General features: G+C 43.6%; 1 protein-coding gene and 1 non-coding gene across 2 annotated transcripts in view; one reads left to right on the top strand and one right to left on the bottom strand.

Moving 5' to 3' along the window:
• Positions 1 to 15,195, top strand: part of LOC145409243 (fibroblast growth factor receptor-like 1) — a gene marked incomplete at its 5' end in the record, with an annotated part of 174,839 nt that overhangs the window by 66,820 nt on the left and 92,824 nt on the right. The window lies entirely within an intron of this gene.
• LOC145409453 (5S ribosomal RNA) lies at positions 781 to 899 on the bottom strand. Its single transcript, XR_013899108.1, has one exon. It is a non-coding gene; the product is annotated as a 5S ribosomal RNA (ribosomal RNA).

The following is a 15,195-nucleotide window of genomic DNA, read 5'->3' as shown; positions in this document are numbered from 1 at the left end:
GGACACTGAAAAACGGAAGTGAGAGAAGGCATGTTAAAAAGACAGAAAGCTTTTTGACTCCACGGGGTTTTAAAAAAAAAAGAAAGAAAAAAAAAAAAAAAACGTATTGAGGCCTTCCACATGCGAGAGCAGCAATCCACATAAGGGCCCTGTGCGAGCTGTGACTCAGATGCAGCAAACCTACGGACACTTTAGTAGCGCATGTCCCTCCCAACTTAAAAATATGTGTGTTATAATTCTGATAACAATTAATTGTTTGGTTATTAGACTTTCCATTAGCCGTGTAATATAGCATGTCATAAGCTAAAATTTCATCCCTAAGTGACATCGAGCACTCGGACATTTAGTCTTCTTAATAACCATCCCCCGCCCCGCCGTAATGTTAATAAAAAGAGGCTAAAATGTAAAGACACACTTGCCATGCCCCGTTAGGCCTCATTTGCATTTTTAGCGGGTGTCCTTCTCCCCCAAGTGGCATATTAAGGCCATGTTGCCATAATGACCTCGTAATGCCACCACCCCCGCCCCACACCTTGTACTAATGCTCTAACTTGGCCCCATATGTCACATGTCGCGCCGGGGCCCTGTGCCTCCACGCTAGGGAGAGATGGGGAGCAAGGGGTTGATGGGGGAGATGACGTGTATGGGTAGCCTTTTCAACCATTCATTCATTCATTGCCAGACGCCATGTATCCCAGACGGGGTGGCCAAGGGCTTAGAGTTAATTTTTTTACAGGGAGGGTCACTAATCCTCCACCAACCCCACATGACACGTAGGGATGCCAACAGCATCTGGAGTTCCCAGGCGGTCACCCATCCAAGTACTAACCAGACCCAACGTTGCTTAACTTCGCTGATCGGACGGGAAGCGGTGTACTCAACGTGGTATGGCCAGAGGATATAAATTTGATATCATTCTTTCTGTTCCATTTATACTTATATCAGTCCATATTAGGTATCAGTCCATCGTAGGCCCACTACAAACCGACCTTCTCAGCTAGAGAGAGAGAACCAGACTTAAACTTTTACCATGCTGGCGAAATACGAATAGAGAGGGGTGTCTGAGGGAAGAGCGATGCTTGTTAAATTCGAAGTGCCTCAGTGGCTAAGCCTGTGAGCATTAATCAGTATATGCGTTTGGCAGGACCAACAAGGAGCTAACAAATGTAAGAATATGATGGGGCTTACTATCAAAACTCTTTTTTAAAATGTCCACCGCAGCGTGGGTTCGAACCCTGGACTAAAGGTACACGCATCGCAGGACGTGTATACAGTACCGATTGAGCCATCGCAGGTGTACTGTTACTAACAGACGATTTTATTAAGTTTAGGAGGGACCTTTGTGAAGGGATAATGACTAAGTTGAGTGGGTGAAGTTAAAGAAGGGTTGGAGCTTGAGGAATGAGGGTAAGTGTGGAGAGTAAGCTTTAGTTTGAAGTGGTGATAGGTAAGGGTGAAGGTTACCAATAGGGAGATAAAAGAGGGGCGGGCTTTACGATGGGAGATGATTGGAAGCAAGGGGTTGAAATTAATGTAAATGTAAATGAAGGCTGGGATGCGCTTGTGACTTGGGGTCTGAGAGGCGGTGAGTAATAAGCTGTAAGAGTCTAGGTAAGGAGGGAGTTGGAGGAAGATAAAGAGTCGGGTTGATAATGGGAAGGTTGGAGTGAGAGATGAGGGGAACTGAAACAGGGGAATTAAAGGAAAGTTGAGCCTTGGGAACGATGAAGTGAGAGTTGCAGTTGCAAAGAGATAGAGTTAGGTTTGGCATGGAGGAAGATGATGTTAGGACTGTAAGAGAAACGAATCTAAGTTAAAGTGGAATGAAATTGAGTTAGACTGAGATTGAAGATGGGAAGTGAGTTAGAGATGGCATGGCGAATGATGCAGTTGGGACTGATGAGGGCAGGAAAGGAATTAGGTGGGGTTAGGACTCAGACTTAAGGAGGGAAGTGAGCTAGATTTGGCTTGGAGGGAGCGAGACGGGATTATGGATGGAAGAAGGAAGGGGGTTGAAGTTGAGGTTGAGCGACGTGGAGTTTGATCTGAGCCTGAGAGAAGGAAAGGCGTTCAGGATGATCTGGAGCGAGGTGGGGTAAGGACTGGTTGAGAGAGGGAAGGATTTAGTGATAGTGTGGAATAAGATGAAGTTACGAATGAGACTGACTAGGGAAGAAAACTAGAATTGGCATGGAGTAAGGTGAGTTTAGGACTGATATTAAGAGAGGGAAGTGAGGTGGATCGGTGGAGGGTGATAGGTCAGGACTGAGGTTGAAGGTAAATTAGCTAGAGGTGGAGGCAGGTGTTATGGTAGGGAAAGTTGGTGACGGTTGGTTCAATAGAAGAATGGAATATAGGCAACTTGGGAGAAAGTTAAAACTCAGCTGATTTTTGAAGTGTTGCATGTGAGGAACTTGAATCGGGATGTAAAGTGAACTGTATTTGGAATGCGGAGTAGGAGACAATTTGGGAAAGAGTGAGGAGTGAGGAGGTATAGTTTTTTTTTCTTTAATAACAGAACAGAGGAAGGAAAAACAAATGAATACAAAAACTAATCCATACGCCAGATTACTGGTGTCCTCTGTTCATAAAATATCTGTAACAGTTAGACTTGAACAGCTGTAGGTTGAAGTTTGGAGGGAAACAACTCTGGGGAAGCGAGTTCCAGAGAGGTGCAGTTCCGGGAATAAAAGAATTCTGATAGGCAGAAGTTCTGCAATATGACTGAGTGACATGCCAGTCATGAGCGCTACCAGATGCCCGTGTAGCACGAGGGAAGGCATGGAGAGGTGGCACCATGGAAGAGTGAGAACTGAGATGATGTGATATGAGAGCTGTTGTGGGGAGAGGGAGAAAAGAGGGAAGAATATGGGTGATAAACTGGCGATTGAGATGAGCGAACCGAGGGCTGTGGTGGGTGCAGGATGAGGAGAGGAGGGAACAAGAGAACTAAATAGAAAGTTGAGAACTGGAGTTAGGGTCGTGGTGTGGAAGGGGAAAGGAGAGGAAAGAGTATGGATGAGATGATTGAAGTGATCTGGGGTGGTTGAAAGAACTTGGATGGGGAGGGTAAGAATGGAAAGAAGACGACTTAGAATTATTGTCTGTGGACTGCACAAGGGGCATTTGGTTTGGTTATTCAATTTTGCAAAGACCCATACTCTACAATAATGTCCGCAAGAAGCTGTGTTATATCCAAGTTCCCAATTGCAATACTAAGTGTAGATGAAGTCTGAGAATAACTTTGGGAGATGTTAAGGGAAAGGGGAGGGCGGGGAGGTAGGAAGGTAGGTAGGTAGCTATGTAGGTAGGGCAGGCGACAGTGCTTCCCAGAATGGCTTATCGATAAACTACATTCGCTCGTTCTGGGCTGGGCATCGCGTGCACTGGTCCCGTTGCCTCGAGTAATGTGGTATCAAGAATTCAAGTTTATCATGCCTCGGTGTATTCAGCTCGCCACATTATATTACTGCCAAATGTGATATAAGTGAAATAAAACCGAGAAAATACCAGTGCGTTTTGGAACTGCGTCTCCTTGAATAAAGTATGGATTGTATGGTCGAGGATGAATTAGTGGATTGCCCCTTGTTTAATATTGATCTTCTCTCCTTATTTTCTTATTATTTATTCTTTCTTTATTCATGTTCTTAAACTTTCTTTACTTCTGTATTTATTGTTCCCAAATATGTTTTTCTTTTGGGGAGTTTATTAAAATTATCCATACATCTATACAGATTCTTGTGTGTGTTCTTTTGGTAATTTACTTACTAATTTCTTCTCCTTATTCAGTATTTTTCCTTATTTTATTCTTATTTAAAATTTCATGATGTATGCTTTTTTTACTTCTTTTGTTTAGAATGTTCCTTATCCTATTTGCTCTTCTTCATCATATAATATTTCATGTATATTATTCATACTTGTTTACATCGTATTCATTTTTTCTTGTACCAGGCATTCCTCTGTATATACGAGTAGATAGATAGATAGATAGATAGATAGATTTTAGTAAGTTCTTCCGTCTTTTTTTTTTTTTTTTTTTTGGGGGGGGGTCCATTGTTTCTTATTTCCCTTTTTTGCCTATGTCTGTGCTCTCTTCCGTGCACCTAAGAAAAAAAAAATAGTATATATAACGCCCGTATGATCCGGTAGATATCAAAAGAACTAGATTTCTCAGATACAGATGGAATTATATATTTAGTACCTCAAACTGTATAGCATTCAGTACTGGGGATATATATGTAATTTCGAAAAGTAAAATATAGAAAGGGTAATATTTACAGTTTCCTCACAGGGTGATCCATACATCAATATACAGTACTTTTTCGACCTATGTGTCAGAATGTTAGTTGCGAGAAGGAAAGCAACTTTTATTTTTTAATTGGTTTACGTAATACTGTGTTAACTCTTTAAGCTTCTTATAATTCACTCTCAGCTAAATGAAGTCGCTTGGCAATACCTGGAACAGAATAACAAGAGTTATGTCCACCATGAGAGTTTATGGTGACTGTCTTAACACTCAGGACCTTATGGCTCGCTCTGACCTTCATAATATCATGGTCTTAACTAGAATACAGTACAAGAGTTGTCCTGACAATGAAGGGATTTAGTACGGCAACGGAAGTAACATTTGCTTATTTTATTTATTTACTTAATTTTTACTGTACTACTGCTTTGAACGGTGGTAATTTATGTCTTTTATTACCTACCGATACCTTTATATATACTTTATATATTTATATATATATATATATATATATATATATATATATATATATATATATATATACCGTACAACATTTCAGTCACAGTCAGCTCTGCGGTTGACATCTCCAATCACTTCATTTAATCCCTAAGCTGTCTCTCTCTCTCTCTCTCTCTCTCTCTCTCTCTCTCTCACACACACACACACACACACACACACACACACACACACTTTTCCAGTGCTGCTGTAGTTGTTTATCACTGGTCTTCCGTCGAGCTTCCCCTCCCTCACCCTCTCCTTTTTCCTCTCTTCTCCCTTCACCAGAAGCTTCTGCTCCTGCCTCTTCCCTACCATCTTCCCTCTCCCTCCTCTATTATCATGCACCGTCCTGTTGTTCACCAGTTTGCCTTTCCCTTCACCAGACTCGCCCACTTCCTTCTTTTCCTTCTTTGTTTTCCCGTTAGCTATACCAGGCACTGATCGACCTTCCTTTCTTTCACCATCTTCCCTGCCATGCACCTTCTTCTCCCTCACTGTCTTCCTTTTCTCTACAGTTTTCCTCTTCCTTATTATTTCCATCTCCTTTGCTGTTTTCTGATTGTCATTCACCTTCCACTTCTTCATTCTCTTCACCATCGTCTTTGCTCCCACCATCTTCTTCATCGCCATCATGCTTTTCATCTTCACTGTTCTTCATCTTCACAGTCTTCATATTCGCCATCTTCCACTTCATTCTCACTTCCTCCCTCTCCCTGTCTTGGTTTCCTCTTCAACCCTGTTTCTTAGCTGTCGCCATCTCCCATTCCATCACCTATTTTATCCCCGTTACACCTTCTTCTTAATCTCCTTATGTCATAGCATTTTTCTGCCTTTACTAAGTTATTTAATTCCTCTTTTATTTCCCCCCCACAGTTTTATCTTACCTTTCCTTCCATCCTTTCACCTCCTCCCTTTTCCCCTCTTCCCTCACCCCTCCTTCTTTCCACATCGTATCCCAGCTTTCCTGCACCACTTTACTCCCCTCTTTCTTTTCCCTCGCAATTCCCATTACTTCCTCTCCCCTCCTTCCTACTTCCTCTTCTTCAGTACATACTTCCCACCTACATACCTCCTTTAACTCCCCCCACCCACTTTAAACCCTCCCCACCCTTTACACCTCCTCTTCCTCCCGCCATCGGTCATGTTCCCAGGAGTGAGCACAGTAACAGCACCACCAACAGCCACAACAGCAGCAGCAGCACCTCAACCGCGGACCCCAAAATTGCCTGCTGGGCCTGGTTTACGAGGCTCCCTGGCGGCCTCCCTGTTCCTCTGTGTGACTGGAGAGTTTGTTCACACCTTCCCTGTCTCCTTCCCTGTTCCTCTCTCACTCTTAATTACATTTTTACCTGAGTCGTAGGATGCTTGGTGAATGAGAGCGGCGTGCTGCTACTACTTCTGCTGTCTTTTCACTTTTTTTTTCCTCTCTTTCTTCGATAAATACAGTCACCACATCAATATCGGCCAACTTACAACGTTCACCTTATGCTAGTATACTACCGTCACTCACAGCCCTAGCATTCACCAGCTCAGACGGTCCTGCCTACTTCGCTGTTTTTGTTCCAGTGCTTCCTGGGCGAGAGCGGGTATTTTGGTTTGATCTGTGTGTGTGTGTGTGTGTGTGTGTGTGTGTGTGTGTGTGTGTGTGTGTGTGTGTGAGAGAGAGAGAGAGAGAGAGAGAGAGAGAGAGATAGTTAACTAAATGAAACAGGCATTATCCGATTTTAGCCAGATTTCGTGGAAGTGTTGAGGGTCAGTCAGTGAGGAAATCTGTTCTTTTTTTTCTTTTTTTTTAACAATTGGTCAAGGGTTCAAGTTTCGGGTTAAGTCAAATCCTACGCCAGCAAAATCAATATAAACATTTTTTTTTTTTTTTCATTTAAACCATACTTGGGGATAAGGTTCAGAGGAAGACAAAAGTGAAGTGACTCAATTTTTAGAACAGTTGCCACAGGACCACAGGACAAATTCAAAGTCCTACCAGTGTGTGTGTGTGTGTGTGTTAAGAAAATAACTCAAACAGTTTTTATCCAATTTTAACCAAACTTGGTGGAAGGGTTGAGGGTTAGCCAAGGAGTAAACCTGTTGTTTTGGAGAACAATAGCTCAAAGGCCAAGGTCAAAAGGCAGTGTCATCTGGAGCAGTTTTTTTTTTCTGATTTAGGTCAAACTTTCTGGAAAGGATGGTGATAAGACAAGAATAAGATTATTCTGTTTTGAGAACAATCAGCTGAAGGTCAAGGTCACAGCTAAAGGTCAGGAGCCAAGGTCTTAGGGCAAGATCAAAGTTTTGACCTAATTTAGATCAAACCTAGTGGAATGTTAAGGGTTTGGCAAGTATGAAGCAACTCGATTTAGAAAGTAATTTGTCGAAGGTCAAACAAAAGTCAGAGTCAGATATAGGGTCGTAAGCTAACTAGTGGAAGCGGATGTTGCACTCCTTTCTTTCTTTCTTTTTTTTTTTTCTTTTTTTTTTAGCTTCCAGTACTTAACCTCTGCGTGAAACCTGTAGCTAAAAACGTTGGCGCCAACAGCACCAGCCTGCATTCACTGTGTTGTATTCTCTCTCCCTTCCTTAAAAAAAAAAAAAAGAATTCCCTTCCATCCCAGCTGCGCCACCGACAGCAATCCCAGTCCATGCCTCCCACGCCTGTCTGCTCACTCCACGCATTCCTGCTCCGGTGAGGTGAATTGTTGCAGCCAATACTACTGCTCTTAGAAATAAAGAGTATTTGTATGTATCTGGGGCAATGTGTACATCTAAACTAACGTACATGAAAAGTACGGGACATTTTCAGTGTCATGGCGAACATAATGGATTACACGAATACGTATGACAGTAATTTAAAAACATTCATTTCTCGATAATGTTTTCACCAATAGGGTTGCTCTAGAGCATAACCCTTCTTAGGCGTGACCAAAATCAATGTGTTGACGTGATGTACTCTAACTTGACCTAAAAATATCGTTTCTCCGTCTTAAATGGCTGATTGTAACAATACTTTAACACTAAAATTTGGTGCTAATCACGAGGAGGCTCTGTGGAAAAGCTGTGGAGCAGCAGTAGCTTACTATTCTTTTTCTGCCACTGACCGACAGAGTTGCTTTCCCCTCGCATCTTTCTCCTTTTCCATTTCCTCTATTCCGCCGTTCCCTTCTCTTTTAGCTCTGTCTCTTTGCATCTCCTCTTCACCCTTCACCTCCCCCACCTCCCATCTTCTCTTCACTTTGCTGCCTTCTGACGGCGGTGGTAAAGGTGGTACTTAAGGCCGCGTCACGGAGTTGTTACCCGCCCTGTTTTACGACGAACATCACATCACATCACATACTTCGCTTTGACGGCTTCACTCACCCCGCGGCTCTCCTCCTCGTCACGGCGTCTTTTTCTGAGGATTTTTTGTGGTGGTGTGCAATGGATTGTTTGACATCGCACTCACTCTCTCTCTCTCTCTCACTCTCTCTCTCTCTCTCTCTCTCTCTCTCTCTCTCTCTCTCTCTCTCTCTCTCTCTCTCTCTCTCTCTCTCTCTCTCTGGTATAGTTTTGTACCTGGTTGGTAACGCTGTCTTAGGTCATCTTTTGGTGCTAGTTGCTGTGTAGGCTTAGTCTTTGCGTATATATAACTTATTCATGTATATCACTATTGTCTTCACTGAAGAATATTTTTATAATTATGACTAACACCATATGATTAAATTTAGCTGTGGAGATTCTAGCACAAGAAAAAGCTTGCTGACAATCCCCTGCTGACTTTATATTCTTCTTTTTACTTTTTTTTTTTTTTAATTCCCCCTCGAACGTCAGGAAGTATCACTCCTTCTTGTACCTTGTTGTTGTGTTCTTTTAGCTCTTAGACTCCGGGGTTACGAAACTCTGAGGTTCAGGAAGGTAAAGGAACTGGGGAATATTTGGGGAACTGCATTAAAGCGTAGGAGATGACGTAACAATCACATGATGAACTACGGTTTTTGCCGGAATCTAAAAATGTCTGGGCACTTTAAAAATAAGGAGTTATTTCTTCCCTGGCCGGAGATTGAGTCTTTGAAACGCCCAGCTCACTCACTCGAACCGTGACCCGCGATCCCCAAAATCAACACTGCCACCACTCCAATTACTGGCTGAATATGATGTTTCTTCTGCCTCTGTCATTCTTCCATGTTTCGTGCCTGTTATGGTGCGGATTGAGCGCAACGCCTCTCGTAACCTGCGTGTTTCAATTTCGCGGCGGGTTATGTGCTCACATCCTGTACTTGAGAGCTCGACCTTCTCTTCCCTCCCTTCTCCTCTTCTTTCGCTCGTACTTCCCCTTCTCTTCACACCCTTCCCTCCCCTTGCGCGCAGCTTCCTTTCCACTCTCCAGACTCTTCTTGCACTCCCACGTTTCCCTTCCTTGGCACACCCTTCCCCTCCCGCTGCCTTCCCTCCCCCTCAGCCCTCTTGCCATCCCCTCCATACCCTTTGTCTCTGAAGTCTTCTTTCCTCCTTTACTACCCTTTCTCTCCCCTGAACGTCCTTCCCTTCCCCCTCCGCTTCCCCGCTTCCCCTGGACACCCTTCCCCCCTGCACTCCTCCCTCCTTATCCCTTCCATGCTGTGTTATTTCAAGTCGTTGTGCCCTCTCCTTTGCCGTCTCATCCCACAAGCCTTCCTGTCTTTTCCTCTCACGTCCTTTGTACTCCTCTTGCTTCCTCCTTAATTCCTTCTTCCCTACTTTGCTCTTTTGTCTCTTCCTCTCCCCCTCCCTCCCTCCGTACCGCCCTCCCTCTCCTGTTCGCGACTTTTCCCTCTCTCCTTCCCACTTCCCTGCTTTGCTCAGCTGTCTGTTCCTCTCATCCTCTCTCCTTCCCTCTCCTGTCCTTCGCTACCCCGTCCCTCCCTCTCTTCCTTCCTTCCTCTTCCCTGTTTTGCTGCTTCTCTCTCTCTCTCTCTCTCTCTCTCTCTCTCTCTCTCTCTCTCTCTCTCTCTCTCTCTCTCTCTCTCTCTCTCTCTCTCTCTCTCTCTCTCTCTCTCGTAAAACGTCAAAACATTAACACACAAACTTAGGGATTGTAGGTTTTTTGTATGTTCTTTAATCATCATAGCTATTTGCACTGAAGTACAGCGCTGTACTTTAGTTGTGTGCGGACCAAATTGCATTCCCTTATATATTGGCAATCTTTAATCTCCACTGATATTCATTCTGTGCTTCTCTTCCCCTCCTCCACATCATTTATTTCCTTTCTCTCCATACTCTGATTTTGTTTCTCCCTTAGTGTGTCTGCCACCTAATTAACCACCACTTCCTCACTCCTCCAGCCTTCTGTCCTGTACCTCTTCCTACTCTATAACATTCGCTTCATCACTACCGTCTCCTTCCTGATTTCCTCATATCTTTCTCCTCATTTTCTTTCTAATCTAATTTCTCTTCATTTTAGCTCTCTTTTCCTTCCTTGTATTCTTCCTTCTTGCCCACCTTTACTTCTTTTTTGCCCTCCTTTTCTTCTTTCTTGCCCCCTTTTTCTCTTTCTGCCTTCCTACCCATCCTTCCAGCCATCCTTTCCATCCTTTTTGCCCTTCTTCTCTTCCTTCATGCCATCTTCCTTTTATCTACTTCCTTTTTACTTTCATTCTTTCTCATCCTGTCATTCCTTTTTGCCCTCCTTCCCTTTTTTTTAGTTATCATCGTTTCTTGTGCGTCCTAAATGTGTCCTCCTTCCTTTTCTTTTCATTCCTCTTCTTCCCAGCCTTCTTTTATTCTTGTCCATCTTCGTTATCCTATTTCTTTCCAGTTCTTCTTCCCTTACCTTCATTCTTATCCTTCTTCCCTCGTTGTCCTTCCTCTCCACTTTCTATTTCTTTCAGTCTACCTTCCCATCATTTTATTCTTCTTGTAATTTCTTTTCCCATCGTCCCTTCTTTCTTCTCTTTTCCTCCTTCGTCTCCATTATTGTCCCACTTCCTCTCCCCTCTCCCTTTTCCCTCCTCTCCTCCTTCCCTCTCTTCTGCCATTCTCTCCTTTCCTGCCGTCTCTGTGGTTTCCGTATTTGTTTTCCCTGTGGCTGACGACCACTTGCCTGCCTCATCTCCGCCCCTCTTGCTCCTTCATTAATTTGACACATCATTTCCTCTTCAGCCTTACTACTCCTCTTTGCCTGCATTTCCTTTCTTAGGTAGGCGTTTATCCTTCTCTCGTTTAGCTACTCATCCTAGTTTTTACCCTTTATTTCATATCTCATTCTTTATTTATCATCTTTAGTTATATGATACCGTCTTTTCATGATATCCATTGTCGTTCTTACATATTCCTCCCCTTCTCTTCCGTGTTAGTCTATTCATGTCCCTTCGCCTCCTTTCCCCTTTTTCTTCCTTTCTCTTTGCTTCCTCCTTTTTCTTCGTTGTCTTCTTTCTCGTTCTTTTCCTTCTCTTGCTCCTGCTTACCTTTCCGCAAAATTCCCCTTCCTCCTCTTTCCCTTCCCTCCCTCCCAGCCATCCCACTCATCTTAATTTGATTCTCTCTGGCCATTTAATCCTGTTCCTTCTCTTCTCTTGTCCCCTTCTGATTCTCTCTCTCTCTCTCTCTCTCTCTCTCTCTCTCTCTCTCTCTCTCTCTCTCTCTCTCTCTCTCTCTCTCTCTCTCTCTCTCTCTCTCTCTCTGTGCGTGTGTGTGTGTGTGTGTGTGTGTGTGTGTGTGTGTGTTCCCTTTCTCATCTATAACCTGCTCCTCATTGTCATTTCCATTTCCTTTCTTCCGTCGCTTCCTTCTCCTCATCCTTTCTCCTCCCTTTTCTCTCATCTTCCTCATCTCTTCTTTCCTCACTTATCACCATTTCCTTTACTTCTTTCCCTTCCTTTCCCGTCACTTTTCTTTCCCTTTCTTGTCCCTCCTTTCCTCGTCCTCTCTCGTCCCACTTCGTCTCCATTCCTATGCTACTCTCCTCTTCTCATCTCTTCTCTTCTCCCTTCACCTCTTATTTCCCCTGTCTTGTCCCTCAATCCTTTCTCGCCTCTCCCTTCCCATCAGTTCCCTTTCATCTCTTTATCTCTCCTTCGATTTTGTTTCTCTCCCTCCTTTATCATCTCGCGTCCCCTATTTTTCTCTCCTCTCTCATCTCATCTCTTTCCCTTCTCTTCTCTTCAGCCTTTTTCGCCTGTTTCCCTCGCTCTCCCCTCCCTCATCTGACACTCATACAACGTTCCCTCTCCTCATAGTAGTATTTTTTTGCATTTTTTTATTTTTCTGCCCAGCTACCTGATCTCTTATTTGTTATTTCTGATCTTCCTTCTGCCGCTTTATTCAATTCTCCTAAGCCCCTTTTTGTCCTAATTAATCTTTCTCAACTGCCATCTTTCCCTAACCAAGACTCTTAAGGCTTCCTCTTGTCATAGTCAGTACTCCACAAGCCCCCACTCGTGCCCTGCTTAGTCCTCTTTTGGCTTCCTTCTAAGACCCCTTGACCCTTTAGAGGACAAGGCATCACTTAGGTATGTTATTCTGTGGATTATTTTATTCTCCTGAGGTACATTCTTGCCCTCTAACCTTTTCAACCTTCTGCCTTACTCATTCCTCCTCCGGCCTCTTTCTTGCCCAGATTAATTCTCTTCACCATTCTCCTCAGGAGCCCTTCTAGTCATACTCAGTCCCTCTCAGTACTTTCTCGCCCCGCCTTTGGCCCAATGCAGTCCTCCACTCAGTGTCCTAGATCGTCCTTGTTCCTTCAATAATCCTTTCCTTGCCACCGTGACGCCTTTCCAAACCGACCATTTATCCCATGGCTCATCCATCTAGAACCTTTCCTCGTTCCTTTACATCTTTTGCTGTACGCCTGATCCAAGAGTTGGCCCGTTTAAACAGCCACAATAACACCCCCAAGATTCTACTTACAGTTCATCAACACTCCTTCTCCCAGCCACTCCAGTCTGTCCATCCTCATGTTCTCTTTACTTATCCTTCCACTTACCCTTTTTAGTCCCTTTCCTTCAATGATTCGTTAATCCGTCGTCTCTAGCCTGAATTTTCCTCCTCCTCCAGCATTTCTCTCTACCCTTCTTGAACTTCTTTCCATTGGAATTCTCACTTTCACCATATTCCCGGACTTACTGCAGTCCTCTTCCTACCTCACAGGAACTTTCTTTATTAATCCCTTGCGTGTACTTAGACCCTATCGTCTCCACCTCTGAATTTTTCCCTGCCACTCCACTCCACACGTACTCCTCCACTGTACGAGTATTCTTTCACTTACGGTACCTGCTTCAGCCCCTCTATTACCTATCCACTTCTTTCCACCTTTTGCCTTACTGTGTCGTTCTTCCTAGTTCTCAAGCCTGCATGTCGACCTTTCATCTTCACCTGCAACCTACTCCCGCCACTGTCCTCTCATAGCTTCTCATCGACTTGTACACCTTAATTTTTCCAGTTCACGTACATGCTTCATTCCTCCTCCTGTTTCACTGGGTCATTCTCCTGCGATTTTTAACCTGCAAGTAGACCCCTTTATTCCCGCTTTTACCTTCCCCCTGCCACACCTGTTCACGTAATTACATGTACTCCTTCAATTTATCATTGCTCATCCCTGCGTCATTCTTCCTCTCTCTATAGTGGGTCATTCTTCCGTGGTCTCTACTTAAATTTAGACCTCTTTATCGTCGCCTAAAACCTCTCCCGACCCTCCTTGAGCCCCTTTCGATCCTCTGCACCAAAGAATACAAGTTTGAACAGCCCCAGCGAATCGATTTTTCGCAGTGGGAGGATTTACGCGTGGAAATACTGTCATCGCGGGGCCCAATGCAATCACCGTTTCCTGCGCATGTCATTTGCCGATCGAAATTACCCGTCATTATCCAAGTCGTAAAGAGGGAGAGGGAGAGAGAGAGAGAGAGAGAGAAAATAAAAAAAGGAAAATGGGGAGGGAAAAGGACCGTGTAACCCCGGAACCCCCCAATTTTTTCCTGTATAATTCTACCTTTGGGTTCGTGTACTGATGTTTGGTTTTGTGACAGGAGAGGGACGTCGATTATTGAATTTGTCATGATGGAAATGCAATAAATGCTGTTGTTTACCTGGACGAGGGTGGCCCTGGCTGGTGTGTGTGTGTGTGTGTGTGTGTGTGTGTGTGTGTGTGTGTGTGTGTGTGTGTGTGTGTGTGTGTGTGTGTAAGAAGGATTTGTGTGTGGAGGTGTGTCTGCTATATTTATACCTGTCAGAGTTTTTCCGAGTGCAGAATAAAATCACTGGTTGCGATCGTGATTAAAGTTGAATTGAGTTCATTTTCTGTGAGAAGATTACATTGGCCGTTGTTAGATTTGGTTACAATTAAGACTCTTTATGACCATTCTTTTTTTTAACTAAAGTGCCGCTTTGGGGAAATACTGTTACTTAAATACTGTTACTTGCAGCTCTTCTCTCTCTCTCTCTCTCTCTCTCTCTCTCTCTCTCTCTCTATCTATCTATCTATCTATCTATCTATCTATCTATCTATCTATCTTTTTTGCATGTATACTGCAGTTTCTTAAAATGTATGATGACTGACTGATTATTCGTGGTTTGGCTAATGGGTCTGCGTTTTTATTCTACATTTTACTATTTTCACACACTTTGTTACACCGGCACGTCACATGCAGTGACTGAGTTACAGACATTAGTGCTACGAGCATGCAAGAACTTCCAGTTCTCTAGTCTTATCAAACCCCGGACGTATTCTATTATGATCTGGGTAACACCAGACTTAGGAAAGATGTTCTCGTGTTGAAGAACTCAGAAGCAGCCTCACTAAAAACCATCTTAGAAGCTAGAATACTGTAGATAACTGAAATCTCAAAAATCAGAAGGAACGTCCATGAATCCATGCAATGAATATACAATTTATTGGAATTTTCCAGAGTATTGTGTCTGATACCACTCACTTTTACTCAGCTTAGGGAAACTCTCACGGCATAAAATGACAATCAAGTCTGCTGAACACCGTTAGAGAGATTGTTGCTACGTGCCAAAAGCGGTGTTATGTGAAGGTGTTTGGCACATTGGACTGCTTGGTGTCCGGAACCGAGTTGTCAAGTCTATGCCTGGAGTCACACACACACACACACACACACACACACACACACGTAGGCTATGCTAGAGTGGGAGAAGGTTTGCAGAGCGAGGCGTGGAGAGACGGCGTTGTAGCCTGGAGGGTGTGGCTAGTTTGGGTACATGAGGGATGTGCTGACCATTCACTGGGGATGTACTGTAATGTACCTCATCTCGTTTTACCAAAAATCATGTATCCCGTATCTGGTATAACCCTTCGTGGTAGCCGTATGTGCTTTACTAATAAAAAGTATACTTATGGTGCCTAAAGGTGTTCTTATGAGAATTTCTCATTATATGTTGCAATACCAAAATTGGAATTCAGACTGTTGATCTACATTTTATAATTTCCCCTATCTAAACTCTCTCTTAAGGGAATTACTTGCTGACTGAGCATTTAGTATAAATTTAGA

The sequence above is a fragment of the Coenobita brevimanus genome, chromosome 80 (assembly GCF_032717465.1).
Source record: "Coenobita brevimanus isolate Jiangsu-jjx chromosome 80, ASM3271746v2, whole genome shotgun sequence".
NCBI classification, from domain to species: Eukaryota; Metazoa; Arthropoda; class Malacostraca; order Decapoda; family Coenobitidae; genus Coenobita; species Coenobita brevimanus.
The sequence above is the reverse complement of the archived record's forward strand: the minus strand, read 5'-3'. Positions and strand labels throughout refer to the sequence as shown.